At 34.4% G+C, this 16716-nt stretch overlaps 1 long non-coding RNA gene across 1 annotated transcript; it reads left to right on the top strand.

Annotated features, from left to right (window-relative positions):
* Window positions 1-3072: 3072 nt before the first annotated feature.
* On the top strand, window positions 3073-4327 carry LOC126746110 (uncharacterized). The gene is made up of 3 exons (XR_007663794.1): window positions 3073-3540; window positions 3583-3996; window positions 4052-4327. It is a non-coding gene; the product is annotated as an uncharacterized LOC126746110 (long non-coding RNA).
* Window positions 4328-16716: the final 12389 nt, after the last annotated feature.

Here is a 16716-nt window from a genome sequence, read left to right as displayed (position 1 = left end):
TTATTTAAAAAGATATTTAAAAATGAATGACACTTTCTCATTTCCACTTCTTCTTGTCACACTTTATTTGAGAAAGTGAAACTGCATTTTATTGGGCATTAATTTGGGCAACTTTGCCCTAACTTAATCGACCTTCTATCTCTTACGGTTTACGAGATCTCCATGCATACACCCGAATTTGTAACACCCTGTATAATAGCCCACACCTTAATGATATCAATATTAATGGAACATGAAATATTTAATGGCTTTAATTACAACATCATAAAAATGTAAAAAAATATATAAAGGGACCCTATACCTAGACATATTATAATACTATACCAAACAGAAAGATTTACTAGTTCTTAACGCCTTAAAATATTGCTTGTCACCTTGTAAAAAAAGTAGCGTCGTCAATACCTAGATTAAAAACATTTTAATATAGGTGAATTTAAATCAGTGAATTTTTTCATGACGTGGTCAAGTGTATTCACTCGCTGACGTAATAAAAATAGGGTTATACTGAATATGATTTGAATGGAAATTTTGACGATGGTGGTCAAAAGAGAATTGATTTTTTTTTTGTAAATTTTATAAGAAAACCACATATAAGTTAAGGCCTTAATTTATAATTTATTAGGACTATCAAACCTCATTCAATTGCTTTCATTTATTAAAATTGTGTTGTTTTAAACTGACAAACTGAATAACCTAAAAGAAAATCAAAGTTATGTTTCAAAAGCTTGAAAAATATTTACAAAAAGTCATGACTACATTTTCACGTGACGTCATTATTTCTGGTTTAAATAATTGTAGTCAGGCGTGGTCAATTTATAATATTTTGCCGCAATAGCTTTTGGTAAGTACTTGCCGAACCTATTACTTATTATGGTAAAAGGAAAATGTCCTAAATCACATACAGTGGCCCAGAAAAGTCATGGTACAATAGAGAATTACAATACAAATTTTATTTATAATTTTTTTATGAAATAAAAATCAATTTTTACTTTTATGTATTTATTTTTTCTAATGCCCTACATCATAACATAAACCTATTTCCATAATATATCTAACATACAATAAATAAAAAAATAAAATAAAATTTCTTACAAAAATTTAATCCACAAAAGTCAAGGTACATTTCAGACTATGGGCTAATAAAGTTCTGTCAATAACGCGTGGGAAAACCCTTCAGTTTAATAACCTCTTTTAAGCGATTTGGCATTGAATGAACTAGTTTTTTCGTCACATCGTTGGATATTTTTGGCCACTCTTCTAAAATTACCTGTTTTAAGTCTGATTTATTATGAATCACATGTTGCCGAATTTTTCTCCTCAAAACATCCCATAAATGTTCTATAGGATTAAGATTGGGACTTTGGGGAGGAGTTTCCAGCAGATGGGGAGTATTAAAAACCAACCACTGACGTACTGTATAAGCTTTGTGCTTAGGGTCGTTATCCTGTTGAAAGTAATAGTTCTCATGCAACCCTAATTTTTCAGCACTGGCACGTAAATTTTCTTTTAAAATATTTAAGTATACTTTTTGATCCATTGTTTCGTCGATAAAAACAATATTTCCTACACCTGAAGTTGCCATGCAACCCCAAACCATTACTCCACCTCCTCCATGTTTCACTGTTTTGATTGTATTTTTCGGATTAAGAGCTTCACCGGGTTTCCTCCACACCTTGACACGACCATCGGACCCAAAAATGTTAAATTTACTTTCATCTGACCAGATAACTTTATCCCAGAAATCAAGTTCAATAGACTTGTACTTTTCAGCGAATTCCAGTCTCTTTTTTCTATTAATATCGCTAACATGGGGCTTCTTACGTGCACTACAGGATTTGTATCCACCCTGGTTAAGTTTCCGGCGAACAGTTTCTTCATGAACAGATACTCCAAACATTTCTCTTAACTCTGATGATATTTGTATGGCACTTTTCTTTGGGTCCTTCTTAATTTCATTTAATATGTACCGGGATTCGCGCTCTGACAGCTTCCGAGGACGTCCTGTTCGCGTTTTATTTTCAATTCTGTTTTCATTTTGAAAACGATTTACTACTTTTTGTATAGTGGACCTGCTTCTTTTAATCACTTCTGCAATTTTGGTGTATGATTTTCCCTCTCTATGCAAATTAATAATAATTTTCCGCTCACTGACACTTAATTCGGTTCTTCCCATGATTATCACTGTATTTACCAGTCAAAGTTAAGAAGAAATATTCTAGTGAATACTGAAAACGAATGCCAGAATAGTATTAGAGGAATGTTCTTATTAGCAAATAACAAAATAACAATAAATTTAAAAGATACTTGCATATTTTGATTTACACAAATTAAAAGTACCTTGACTTTTGTGGATTAAATTTTTATAGAAAATTTTATTTTATTTTTTTGTTTATTGTGTGTTAAATATATTATGCAAATAGGTTTATGTTATGATGTTGGGCATTGGAAAAAATAAATACATAAAAGTAAAAATTGATTTTTATTTCATATAAAAATTATAAATAAAATTTATATATAAATTGTCTATTGTACCATCACTTTTGTGGTCCACTGTATAATGTATAACTAATTTTATAGGTTATTATTTCTCACTTCAACTTCTTCTTTTGTATAAATTTTTAATGTATAGGAACTATCAGTAACTTTTACATAGTCTATACTATCGGGTAACTGCATTTTTTAATTCAAGTACAATATCGATACTATATAATAAATAAGTATTAATTGGCTCTCAATAACAAAGTAAAGCCCTCTCTACACCTGCTATACTTATGTGTTTACTACAATAATCGATGATTGAGATTTTTTAAACAACCGACTATTCAGACGCAGGTCGCCCCGATAATCGGTTGTTTAGGTTTCTCAGGTTGGAATAATTCGAGAATTGTCGAATGGATCGATTGACGGTTATTTAGGAATATGCGACCCGTCCTCGGGCCGGCCGGGGCGGTGCTCTGTCGCAGGCACTCGTACACGCGCGTCGTTGCAAAATTTCGCCTCTATGCGGTTTCCTATGAGTAACGAATGAAAAAACGATCTGTATATTTTTACCTAAAGCTAACCAGGTTTTCTGTAATATGTTTGCAAGGCTCAGCCTAAGACTAATCAGTTTTTTTTTTAATTTCTTTGAAGAATTCAGTAAGATGAACAGCTAAACGTCAGCAACTTTAAGATTTCAAATTTCAATTAACAAATGGGTTTTCAGGTGAACGAGTGAAACTAGTAAACAAACATATAGGCGATATGTCATATGCCCGAATAAATGACGGTTGTCCCAGCACAGCGACAATCGCTTTATCTAATATTGATATTCCACTGAAACCCCTTGTCCAGAAGAACTATTATAAACAATATACTGAAAGGTTTCTTATAACAGTTTCCCATGGCCAGGATCTATTTGTATCACAATTTATTGAAGAGAAAACTTATCTGCTTTCTTTGGGTGAGTCTTTCACTTTCAAGAATGTTGCTCCAGACTTTCAAATTAAAATACAACTATTCTACATCAGATTGAAAAATAAACAAAAGATTATTAACTGGGTAAGTTGAATGGCTTTTAAGTAAGTTATGATGATTTTTTAGAAACGGTTGCTGAAGCCATCAAAGTCCAAAATAATTTACCAAGACCATATAGATAACCAGTTTTAAGAAAAAGAAGTTTTCCATACGTCTTTTCAACTATGCGCAAAGATGACACTCACCAGGGACTATATTGACACGAGCTCCTCAACCCTCATTGCTTATCCCAAAGTTTTTCCTAGACTAAATAGAAAAATCCAATACTACGTGCAATGTAACATTGATACCAAAGCGAACCTAGGTGGATTATTAGATGTGGGAACTAAGAAAAGAGACGTAATATTTTGGTGCACTAGGTACTGCATATTGAACGGAAATGACCTCTGGATCTACGCTGATCCAAATGACTGGCAGTTCGGTAGGAAGCCAATTGAAATTATTAACTTGAGTTTTTGTTTAGGACCGATTGTGAGAAAGGTAAGTTTCTATTGATTATTGTTAAAAATATATTATTTTAGACTAACCTTTTTAGATTAACAATTGTTCGAGGCCAAGATGTTTTTAACTGACAACTGCCAGGCCGAAGATAAATCGCGAAAAGCCGCCGTTAGGTCAAAACCGAATTTTATTTAGAAACGGTTTAATTTTTGTGCCAGAACGAAAAGCGAATATGACGAATGGACGAGTCAACTGGAGAACTTATATCAGTCGTTAATGCTTTTTAAAAAGTTATATTTCGATCAGGAATATGAAGAATATTATAAGAGTTTCATGCAAAATTAACTTTTTTAGTTGCAAAAAAGAAATGAGGGGGATTTGTCTGTGTTTAACCCATTAGTGCCCAAAGTTAGTTTTTGTTTTATTTTTAAATTATAATTAGAAAAAGTACCTTATGGGTCTAATAAACATAAAAATATCGTTTTTTAAGTTTTAATTCACTAGAGCCTTTGTTTTAGGGCGTCCCTTTAGAGGGACGCTGGGCAAAAGGAACAAAAATTATTAAAGTAAGATAACATGTTTATTATGTTTTGTATATAATTACATAATATTTTAGTTATCATGGTAATGTTTGAAACAAATTTTAGGATGCAATGCAATGTTACACGTTTCGCAGATGAATTGACTTTTTTTTCCACATAGGGCACATCGGCGGTCGGTTTCATTGTAGACTATCAGATGCCCAATATTATCGAATCGTACGTCATGTAATGGTCGAGGCATTCTGGTTTTTCCTTGAAGGGGTTTAATACCAAAAAATTCTTTAAAAAACTTCGCGATATGTATCGTCAAAACGCCAATAAACTAACAGAGTCGGGATGATTTGTTTTCAATTTTCGCATAAGTAACCAAGCATTCACAACAGATACATCTAATAAATATAAGACTAGTGGCCAATACCATTTCCTTTGTCGAAATCTTGATCTATAAGCCGCAACAAGACCATCTAATTTGTCCACACCACCCATATATTTATTATAGTTGGCTACTATTTTCGGCTGAGGAACGGTCTTCTTAGATCGGGTGACCCTGTCCCAACGAAGTATGTGTTTGCTACTTCAGTGGTTTAAAAATTAGATGCAACAGAAACAACTTTATTATCTTTCCATTGTACGAGCATGCTGGTATCATTTCGATAATACTCATAGCTTCCCCTTTGCTGATTATTTCATTCCTTCTTAGTTTGTACCGGACATTTCTCTAAACGATTATCTCTTATTTTGCCTGTGGCACAATAATTGTTTTTCGATAAATAGTCAAAGAGAGGAAGGCCTGTAATATCCATAGTAATTATCCATAAAAAATTTGTAACCCTTACCTGAAGGTAATTCGATTTGTTCTAGTAAAGATAGTATTACATCTCCACCCAAACCAAATTTCTTTTCTTTTTCTTTGTTTTGAGTTTTTCCAGTATAAATCTCAAAACCATACATGTATCCGCTACTCAAACAAATAGCTCAATTTTTGTAGCCAAATCTTATGGGCTTACCCCGAATGTATTGCTTGTCATAATATTTTCCATAATATGGCACCATGCTCTCGTCAATGGATAAATACGCATCAAAGCTATTGTTTGTTTTAAAATTCAGGTTTAGATGATCTATCAAGGGTCTAAATTTATAAAGCCTGTCGTCTTGGGGTAATTTTGAATTAGGGGTTCTTCCGCTCGAGATTTTAGACCAATTTAGTGACTCAGCTGATAACTAATTACTGACCCATGTTTCAATATTAAAAAAAAAAAATTTGGGATGTCCAGAAAAAAACAATTTAACAGGTTTATCTTTGGTAAAATTTTTGATTTTTTTCATAGTGTATTTTCCGCAGAGTTCCTAAAAGTTCGAAAAATGACGACATTTGCCACCTCATCTCGTGCTTTATATAACAAAAATTAAAAAAGGAGCCTAAGATAAACTTAGATTAATCCTTTTACAGTATTATAAATTAAGAATTTAAAAAATAAGCTTTTAAAACGTTATCAGCTGTGCCTCTACAAGCACAAATTTATACACCGTCCGGTGGCGCCTCTAGCGATCCAATGCACTTTGTTTGCAAGTGGGAGTCGCTTACTTTTGAACGCACTTAGGATATTTTGTAATCGAGTATACTCATGAATAATAGGGTGAGTCGGCAGGAACGGGCAACATTTCAGGACTTATACACGTGGAAATAATTTTAAAACACTAATATGTTCTTATCCGATTCTTTTTTTTTTTCAAACTAGAAATGCGGCAGTTTTAATATTAAAGAAAAACATGAATCACTCAGAAAAGCAACAGAAGCCCTTGGTAGATGAAGAACTTTTTTTTTAAAGTAAGGTATGGATTGTGATACTTTGGTGGAAAGGCCATAAAAAAGACACAAAAATGGTAAAAATTGGATGTATTTATGACATTTTGTGCTTCATGGAAAATAAACAATAGTTTAAAGGTCGCTAGATCAATCGCTAGTTAAGTGAATTATAGTTTTTGATAGTAATTAATATTATGTTAATAAGTAAAGAATGTGTACCGTTATTTGCGAGAAAAAAGAGTGTCTTCAATTTTTTTGCAAAAATCTTTGCAGTCTTATAACTTTGTGTATTTATTTCACTCATATTTTTTGCGAAACCTACCTAATAGGTACAAAAAAACACTGCAATACCTTACATTTTTAAGGCGTTTAAAAAGCAGGCGATTTATTATTGTTAAAACTGTCAGTTTGACGCGTGCAATTTTTCAATTTTAGTTAAAACAGTGAGTTTAAAAATAATGTATACGCTAGCCGAAAGAATAGAAATAATTTTCCTTTATGGAGCTCAAAATCGGTGTGCTCGCAGAACCGCGAGAGCATTTAATGAAAGGTATCAAGATAAAAACGTGAGCCATAAATACGTATTAGAATTGATACGATAATTTGAAGAGACGGGATCGATTTGCAATAAGAAAAAATATGAAAATAGAGTTGTCGATGAAGCATGCCAAGTTAAAGTACTAGGACAATTTGCTATCGATCCAACTTTGTCTATACCAAAGGCCGCAAAACTAACAAATATTTCCATAAAGTTTTTTAAAAAAATAAGTTCTTTCCTTATAAAATTCATATTCTTCATGAACTCGGAGAAGATGATTTTGATAGGAGAATTCAATTTTGTGAAGTGATGTGCCAGCGAATTGACGACGATCCCCATTTATTGAAGAACATTTGCTTCAGTGACGAATCGACCTTTTTTTAAATGGCCTGGTAAACAGACATAACTGTAGATACTGGGATAATGAAAATCCGCATGTTTTTCGGGAAAGCCATACTCAATATCCCCAAAAAATTAATGTTTGGGCAGGAATTTATGGGAGTGAAATAATCGGGCCATTTTTTTTGGAAGAAAATTTGACTGGCGAAATTTATTTTAACCTTTTAGAAAATGCAATATACCCTTCCATCATACAATCTATGGAAAATCAAGTAGATCAACATGGTGCTATATTATTGAATGAAAATAATATATATTTTCAGCAGGATGGAGCTTCCGCGTACTACACTTTGGTAGTTCGAGAGTGGCTTGATGAAAATTTTCGAGAAAAGTGGATTGGCAGACGTGGTGCAATCGAATGGCCTGCGCGGTCGGCGGACCTAACCCCACTAGACTTTTTCCTTTGGGGCTACTTAAAAAGCAAAGTTTATAAAACCCCACCTGAGAGTATTGAGAATTTAAAAAATAGAATATTTCAAGAATGCAGAGAAATTAGCGGGCACACCCTTGCCAATGTTCGTAAGGAGTTTAAAAATAGGCTTTTTTATTGTCTTGCTAAAACGGCGCGCATTTTGAACATTTAATAAAATAAATTGGTTAAACTAATTAAATTTGTTTTTCTACCCTACCGATTTACACTTAAATTGCTTCTTGGTCAATCAATTTTTTTTACAACCATTGATAGCATAATGAATGCCCTTTAAAATAATGTATCACACCATGGGGTTGCCATTTGACATACCAAAGTTTGGCGTAAATAAAATATTCATTATTTCTAGACATTTTCGCTAACTATTTGCTTACACATTTACAGATTTAATTTTTTTTGTACCGTTGAATAGAGAATTTTACGCTCCTTGCTATGATGTATCACACGATGAGGGTTCCAGATTGACAGAACTTCAGTAAATGCATAATTAAACGTCCCCCTGCATATCTAATTTGACGTGGTTTTTTTTTTTTTTTTAAAAAGTTATTAAGGGTGGATCGTTTTGAAATGAAAGCACTGTATAGTGTTCCATTTACTTCAAAAAATGTTTTTGTTATTTTTATCCTTTTTGCAACACCCTGTATATATTATAAAAGCTTTTCCCTTTAGCACTTTTTTTATACAGGGTGACCCATAAAAGTTAAGGGGGGTGGGAAAATATAAAGAATGACCGTGTACAGGGTTGTCTTTTATATTTAGACACAGCCTGGCTCGGTTACTATACGAGGTGGAAAAAAAAGTTTGATTTAAAAGTTATAGGGTTTACCTTAAATCGCCAGGAAATGTTATAAAATATAATACAGGGGTATCGCAAAGTTAATAAAAAACACAAAGTTAATTTTTTTTAAATGGAACCCCTTGTATATTTTTACTTTAAATGAAAGACATTTTTTTTCTAATTTCAAAAATATATAAAATGTTAATATTTAATTCATCATTTTTAAAAAAAATTGGTTTTTTGAGAAAAAAAACCTTTGAGCCTTGTTTCTTTAAATATTTACAAATGTTGTATATGGCCGCCATTATTTTCAACGCAGTTTCTATAATCTTTGTCCAGTTTTAACAGAGCATTTGAAATATATTCAGGGTGTTCTTCATTTAAGGAGTTTATACTTCTTTGAATTTTTTCCCTTAATTCCTCCATTTTTCACTTCTTTCCTTATAAACTTCATTTTTAAGATACCCCCATAAAAAACTATCTAGAGGAGTCAAATCAGGACTGTTTGGTGGCCGAAAACGATTATTTAAAAAAATCCTTACTGGCCTAAAGTTATGAGGCGGGGCGCCATCTTGATGCCATATAATATTGGTATATTCTCTTAAAGGTATTTCTTCTAATAAAGCTTCAATCTCATTTTCTAGAAACCGCAAATACCTATTTCCAGTCAAAGATCCTTGAAATATAATGGGTCCAATTATTTGGTTTCTAAGGATACCACACCACACATTTAATGACATTCTGCCCTGTTTTTTTATTTCGACGTATGCGTGAGGATTTGCTGGTGCCCACATGTGAGTATTTTTTCTATTATACATCCCTGCTGTTGTAAATACAGCTTCATCCGTCCACAAGATTTTATTAAAGATATCGTTATCTACGTTTTTTATATCTAACATCTGATTACAGTATGTTAGCCTTCTTCTTTCATGATTATTTGTTAATTTTTGTACTGGCATCAATTTGTAAGGATGATATCCATATTTCTGAAGAACTCTTTGAATCTTAGATATAGAGCATTGAAAGTGTCTACTAGCATCTACGGTTGGTAAATATGGTTTTTCTACAAAAATCAAAGCATAAATTATAATTCTTATAAGGCTCTTAAATATAAAATAACTTTTTACCTTGAAAATATAATAAAATTTGTAGTTCTTCATCCGCGTTAGCTAAAACTGTTCGTTTTTTTCTTTGTAGATTTTTGTGGTTTCTCATACTCCTTTCAGTGTAATAAAAAGTGGACCTAGCAGGAACTCTCATTTCGGGATGAATACGGTGATATTCAGCTTGCGCTCGAGCAACATTATTGTTGTTTTTGTAAAATAACCTCATAATTTCAAACTTTTCTTCTTCGGTGTAACCCATATTCAAAAGAAATAGCAGAAACATTGACAGTGACAGCCCAACAAATAACATTATTTATTTTATTGTTACCGATAAACACCATAGCAACGGGAATTCGGGTAAACAGTTGTTTTATTTTTTAATTTTTTAAAGATAAATATTGAGAAAACCGCTAAACCAAATATTAACATATTATATATTTTTGAAATCAGAAAAAAATGTCTTTTATGTAATGTAAAAATATACAAGGGGTTCCATTTAAAAAAAATGAACTGTGTATTTTTTATTAACTTTGCGATACCCCTGTATTATATTTTATAACATTTCCTGGCGATTTAAGGTAAACCCTACAACTTTTATATAAAACTTTTTTTTCCACCTCGTATAATAACCGAGCTAGGCTTTGTCTAAATATAAAAGACAACCCGGTACATTGTACAGCTACTATGCACATCAATCGAAAAACCTTTTTTGTTTTAAAACTCAGATTTTGGCAACTTTGGCAACTGCAATCTTTTGTTTCTTGTGAGAATTTATAAAACCTTTTATTTTTTGTTTTTACAAATTTTTTATACCTCTTATAAAAATGCTCTAAAATTACGCACCAAATATAAAAAAAATGCGGTTTACAATCGACTAGTACTGATTGTTCTTAAGCATAAATCGTGTAGTTACTTCAATTTTTTTCGAAGAACCAGTGGTCCTTGAGACGTATTTATGTTTATGCTCTCAGGGTGGGTGACGGCTTCACTGCAGCATGGGAAAAGTTCAATAACGCACCGGGAAAATTCTACAAACACTCTTGCTTTATTTAATTGAATTCATTTATTCCACAAAGTCGGGATGTACAAAATACATAATCGTTTTATGTCTTCTAAACTGGAAAGAACCAAACGACAAGACGGGTCGTCGGAGTCTTCGCGACGACTCTTCTTGGCTGAGGTTGAAAAATAGATCGACCCATATTTAACAGCCGATGTTGCCGATGTTGCTTACAATTCAAAATCAGCTCATTACCCCCCAACTTGAAATACTAAAATATAAAATATGTGTTTAAGTTCACTGCCTAGCAATATCTCAAACCGCAGGCATACGTCTCGCACTGCAATAATGCGCGAATTAAAAACAAAACGAAAACTACTGCTAGCTATAAGTAACACTTTTTTTTCTAATACATAATTATCCTTACACAGCATCTCAATATTATCTACTAAACCTACAGCTTCGTATAATAACAAAAACAAAAAAAAAATTAATTGGAATACATAAAACTCGTCAGTCACAACGGACTGCAGAGTTCAATACATACTTTCTTAAGTTAACAACATTTTGGCGACTTAGCTCCTTTCCCTCAAGGTCATCAACAATGTAAGAGTTAGCCCCAACTCGACCCAAAATTTGATATGGTCCTTCAAATAGCAAGAAAAACTTTTTGATTACCTTATCAGAAGCGGACGACTGATAATGGGTTTTAACAAGAACCTGATCACCCTCCTGAAATTCAACCGGCTTGATCGCTTTATTAGCTCTGTTTGTGCGCTTCTCTGCCTTACTTAACATTCGTTCGCGTGCCAATTCCCAGACCCTTTCCCTAGAGACTACCCTTTCGGGGTCATTGGGAAATTCAACATCTTTAGTAAAGGGACATTGGACCCTTATGCCTTTTTGTAAATAGACAGCGCTGAATCCGGTATTCAGGTTTATTACCGAATTTTAGCATTCTTCAACGAAAGATAACATATTAGGCCAGCGGGTATGCTAATCATAGCAATAAGTTCTGAGTAACCGTCCGATTTCTTTGTTATACCGCTCAGTTATGTTTCCCTGTGGAAAATAGACGGACGTATATTTCACTCGAATTCCCTCCTGTTCTAAATCTTTTTTCCAAGCCCGACTACTAAACTGAGTACCGTTGTCGCTAAGAAGACATTGAGGCTTTTGAACCTCCGATATATATACCTTTAAAATTTTATTTAAAATGGCCTTAGTTGTGGCTCGACGCAGAGCAAATAACTTAACGAATTTTGAAAAGGCATTGACAATTACTAATAATTGCGTAACCTTTCTGGGACCTTCCGGCAAAGGTCCAATTAAGTCCAAACAAACCAGTTCACCCGGTCGGCTTGGTACCACTGCATGGTATTCTCCTCGCGAAACCGGACCACTTTTGGCCTTTTGACAAATGTCACAACCCCTTACAATCTGACGTATATGTTTTTGCATCCGAGGCCAAAAAAAAGACTGTTTCAAGTGCAAATATGTTTTAGCCCTTACAAAATGCCCCAATGTTTCGTGTTTGGTTATAATAAAATCGCGCACCTGATCTAAGGGTACACAGAGTTTGCAACCCTGGCAATCCCTAGTGCCTTTTTTAAACAAAAGCCCCTCATGCATACAATACCATTTTTGCACCGACAATTCCTTTTTGCTAATAATTAACGGAACTTTGAATAATTTTCTAAAAAGTTTTAGAAATCTTGAAAAATCTTTTGTCTGGTCCAATCATTATTTAATTGATCGCCTCGCATATTTTTAAAATGTGCTTTTAATCGCGAGAGATCGCCATTTATTTTTACCAATGAAACACGAACGTCACCCGATTCGAAAGGACGTGTAGACACCAGTTCTTTAGGAGGATACCGCGACAGAATATCGGCCGTAACGTTAGCAGACCCCTTGCAATGCTCAATACGAAAATCAAATTCTTGCAAGAACATTATCCATCGTGATAAACGCACACTCCTTAGTTTACAGGTAAGCAAAAAACTTAAACTTTTGTGATCGGAAATAACAACTATGTCTTGACCAAGAACTAAGGCGCGCCACTGTTTTAAGCAGTGTATGACTGCCATAGCCTCCTTTTCCGTGACAGTATAAGCCAACTGGCTACCCTTAAATGTGCTACTGGTATATGCAATTACTGGACGCTCGTCATCGTCTGGATGCTGAAACAACGTCCCTGCTACAGCGAAATCGGAACTGTCACATTGTATATAAAAAGACTGAAGTTAGGGTGGGCCACAAAACAAACTTCCAAATAGGCATCCTTAATGGCTTGAAAGGCCTGATTCTCTACCTCTCCCCACTTCCAAACTTGTCTTTTTCTTAGAAGTTCCAACAGCGGTATTGTCAACTCGGCATACTTTTGACAGAAACGTCGTTCGTAATTCACAAGACCGAGGAATCCACGCAACCCTCTTATATTTTTAGGAGTGAGAAAATTCTTAATGCTCTCAACCCTCTTTGGATCCACGGACACACCCTCAGCTGTAATAATATGTCCTAGGAACAAGACTTCCTTACAGAAAAATTGGGACTTTCTTAACTTTACAGTAAGCCCTGCTTTACATAATTTTTTAAAGACTGTACTAAGATGATTTAAATGTAACGAGACATCCTTCGAATAAACCAGCAAATCATCCACGTAAACACACGTGAAATCATAACATTCCTCATCCAGTACCTTATTTAGACATCTTATAAGGCTCGCCATAGAAGTGCACAAGCCAAATGGCAATCTTTTAAAAGTATAAGTCTCACCCGCATGGATAAACCCCACGTACTTAGTGTGTTCATTTTTAATGGGAATCTGCCAATAAGCAGCTATCAAATCAATTGTACTTAACACCTGACCTGCTTTAAAATTGAATAATAAATCGTTCGGATTCGGTGGGTTAATAAAATCATTCACCATTCGGGAATTAAGATACCTTGCATCCAAACACACTCTCACGGACTTGTCTTTCTTCGTCACACACACCAAGGGAGATACATATTGGGTTTTTTGTTTTTTTAATTATATCCCCCGCTAACATATCCGAAACTTGCGCGTCTACCTCTTTCCGATATACTAGAGGGACGGGGTATTGTGGGGCGTTAAATGCTTCATAGTTTGTTAATTCAATTTCATGATAATAATTATTAACACAGCCCGGACATTCTGAGAAAATATTAGAGTATTTCTTGAGAAGGTCCCTCAACTTATTTTTATACACATTATCTATCGATGCGCTGTGAACTGCCCGTTTAAAGTCGGCGTCAGAATATGCGCCCTCGCTGCTCACACTCAATGGTGGTTCTGCCCCTCTCGACACCTCCTTGACCTCCATGTCCCAGTGCTCCCTGCATAAATTTATTTTTAAACTGCGATCACGGATTTCAAACTTGATGGTCAAATTAAAAGGCCTATTATTGACTCTAAAGCTTAACAAGGAGTCATCAAAATTCAGTGTTGCCATATACTGACATCCAGTTGGAACCAAATAAAATATCGCAGTTCAAATTAGGAATGACCAAGCAGATAACATTAATTCTTAAATCTGCAATTTCGATAGGCACATATATTTGGGTTTTTACACGCAGCGTTTTCCTCCCTAAAGCCACAGCAATACTGACATTGGTGACCGGCAGAGCCGGCAACTCACTTAACATAGACCTCAATGTTCTGCATTTGACTCGCCGCTAAATGTGTCATCTATTTTTCGTAAATAGGTTTCAATATCGTCTATGTCACAAAACCCATTCGTGACAATACCGCGCCGAATCTCTGAGGAAAAATGCCTGGAAATCATTTCAATTAATTTTGGGGTCGCTATTTTTTCAGTTAAGTAATTAGCTTGATTAATCAGATTTAAAAAATATTCTGACCTACTCCCGGATTCAAAAGTACCGTATGAAAGTTCCAAAAAGAGTTCGCGCTCTCGGTCAACCCCCCAGAATCTTGCCTGAAAAGCCCTTTGAAAATCATTGAAATTGTTAAATGATTCTTCTTTTATTTGAGCCCAATCAGCCGCCGCGCTTCGAAGACAAGTTAGGGCCAAATTTGTTTTAGCGGACTCCGGAACACCCGCATCGGTCAAAATACTGTTTAATTTGTTTTAAAATCCCATAGGATGGGTTTTTGAATTAGGATAAAATGTTAAATTACTTCCCCCAGTTCTTTCCAGTTCAAAATATAACCCCGATCGACTGAAATGCCTGCTAAATCTGACCTAGAAACCTCTAGTGGCTCCCCCCCCCCCCCTTTGTCTTAGATCCTGATGGTGAGTCGCTAGTCAACCTAGTCCTCTGATCAATTTCTTTAACTTCTAAACCCAATTTAGAAACAGAATCCTGCAACTCCGTCATACCTACGGACAATTCTTTAAGCAATTGAACTGTTTCCCTAGCTTGGAGCTCGCTCAGAGGAATTATGCTACGCACTGGCCATTCAGAGTACATGTACAAATAAAACACCAACCAATTTAACAAAATTCCGTTCACTACTCCTACAAATATATAGTTTATTTTATTCAGCGAAATCTGCCATAATCCGGCAACGTTGCACATCTGTCAAGACACACCGCGCTAGCCAGTGGCGCTGGTAAATAAATCGACTTCGCACCACCCCCCAGTTGTGAGTAAGATGGATCGGTCCAATTCCACGAATCTGCTTGCCCCGTCTGCCTGACGACAAATTACGATCTTGGAGCGTTAAATGTTAATAAACAGTAAACATTGGTTTTTATCACCATAGCACATCTTCTGAATGTTATTCCAAAAACCTTCAATATCGTCATTATCTTCCTCATTCCATGTAATATTTGTGTTTCTTAATAACCTGTATTCATTGTCCAATTCTTGCAACTCATTTTCCCTAATTAAATTGGGAAAATGCTTTGCTAGAGGAATAATGCTACCATATACCCCGGCCATAACAATTTGAGTCTTAATCGGAAATTATGATTTCAAGACATCATTGTTAAAATCAAACCTTTTGGAAATTTGATTTGCCGCCTCTACAAAAAAATCTAAACATCTGGTTCTAAGGACATGAATCTGTTTTGTATTTAAATTTGTAGAATCAATTGCATCAATTTGTGCCCCCAAGTATATACCTGAAAGTGGTAAATAATTTCCTCGGTCTTTAAAATTAATATTATATATGGGTGTTTTTAAAACCACATCCCTCTTTATAAAACACTTTAGTCCCTTGGAAAATTTTTGGTGGATATTGCTTTCTTTATGTTTTAAAAGTATTGTCCTTCTGGATGAAGCAATTAAAATATTTTTGTTGCATATTTTACAAAAAGCCTCATATTCTGATCTGCCCTTAGAAAGCCAGCCTCTAAACATTTCATCTTGTTCCCAATCCAATCTATATTTTTGCTGGTATTTAATATTTTTAGACTTTTTTGGGGAAGAGGGTCCTGCTTTACCAGAAGAATCGGAGTCCGAACTATCAAAAAATTAAAAAATATGAATAATACTAGGTAGTTAAAATACCTAATATACTTAGGGCAAGATAATTAGCCAATTATTTTAAAATCCTACCTCATTGTTAAGTTTAACCAGTAATAAACAACAATAAACCATAAACCACTTCACTGTCTAATCATGTAATTATATTTCTCAATAAATATGTTAATTTTGCTAACCCAATTCACAGGTTTATAGGCAAATGCAAATAATAAACAACTAAACAAGAAACGGTAAGCCCCAAAAAGAGCCGCGTGGGATTCCCCAATGCAATACGAAGAAAATTTTCATCACAGGTTGCGCCACCTGTTAGAAGTATTGAATACTAATTACAGAGTGTGTGTGTATATTCTGCCTGTATTGATTTAAAAAAAAATACTTTTTAGACTTTAGGCTTCATTTTTTGTTAAACTATATTTAAAATTTATATTGTACTTAAGTAATTTTCCGTCTATACCAGTATTAAGAAATAACAGTAGATCTACTGCAAAAACAGTAGACCTGTCAACGCTGACTCTAAGTGCTCGATGTATCCCCACTTTTTTTATCGCAAGGAATTTGCTGGTCCCTTATAAGGTACGCTAGGTATTAATGGGTTAATAAGGGACCGTACTATAAAGCTTTTTCGGTTTTGGAATTCCAAAATAATTAATGTGAAAGAAACGACTCTGGATTTACGCGCAT

Source organism: Anthonomus grandis, chromosome 17 (genome assembly GCF_022605725.1).
Source record: "Anthonomus grandis grandis chromosome 17, icAntGran1.3, whole genome shotgun sequence".
Classification (NCBI taxonomy): domain Eukaryota; kingdom Metazoa; phylum Arthropoda; class Insecta; order Coleoptera; family Curculionidae; genus Anthonomus; species Anthonomus grandis.
This window is presented reverse-complemented; position numbering and strand designations above follow the sequence as displayed.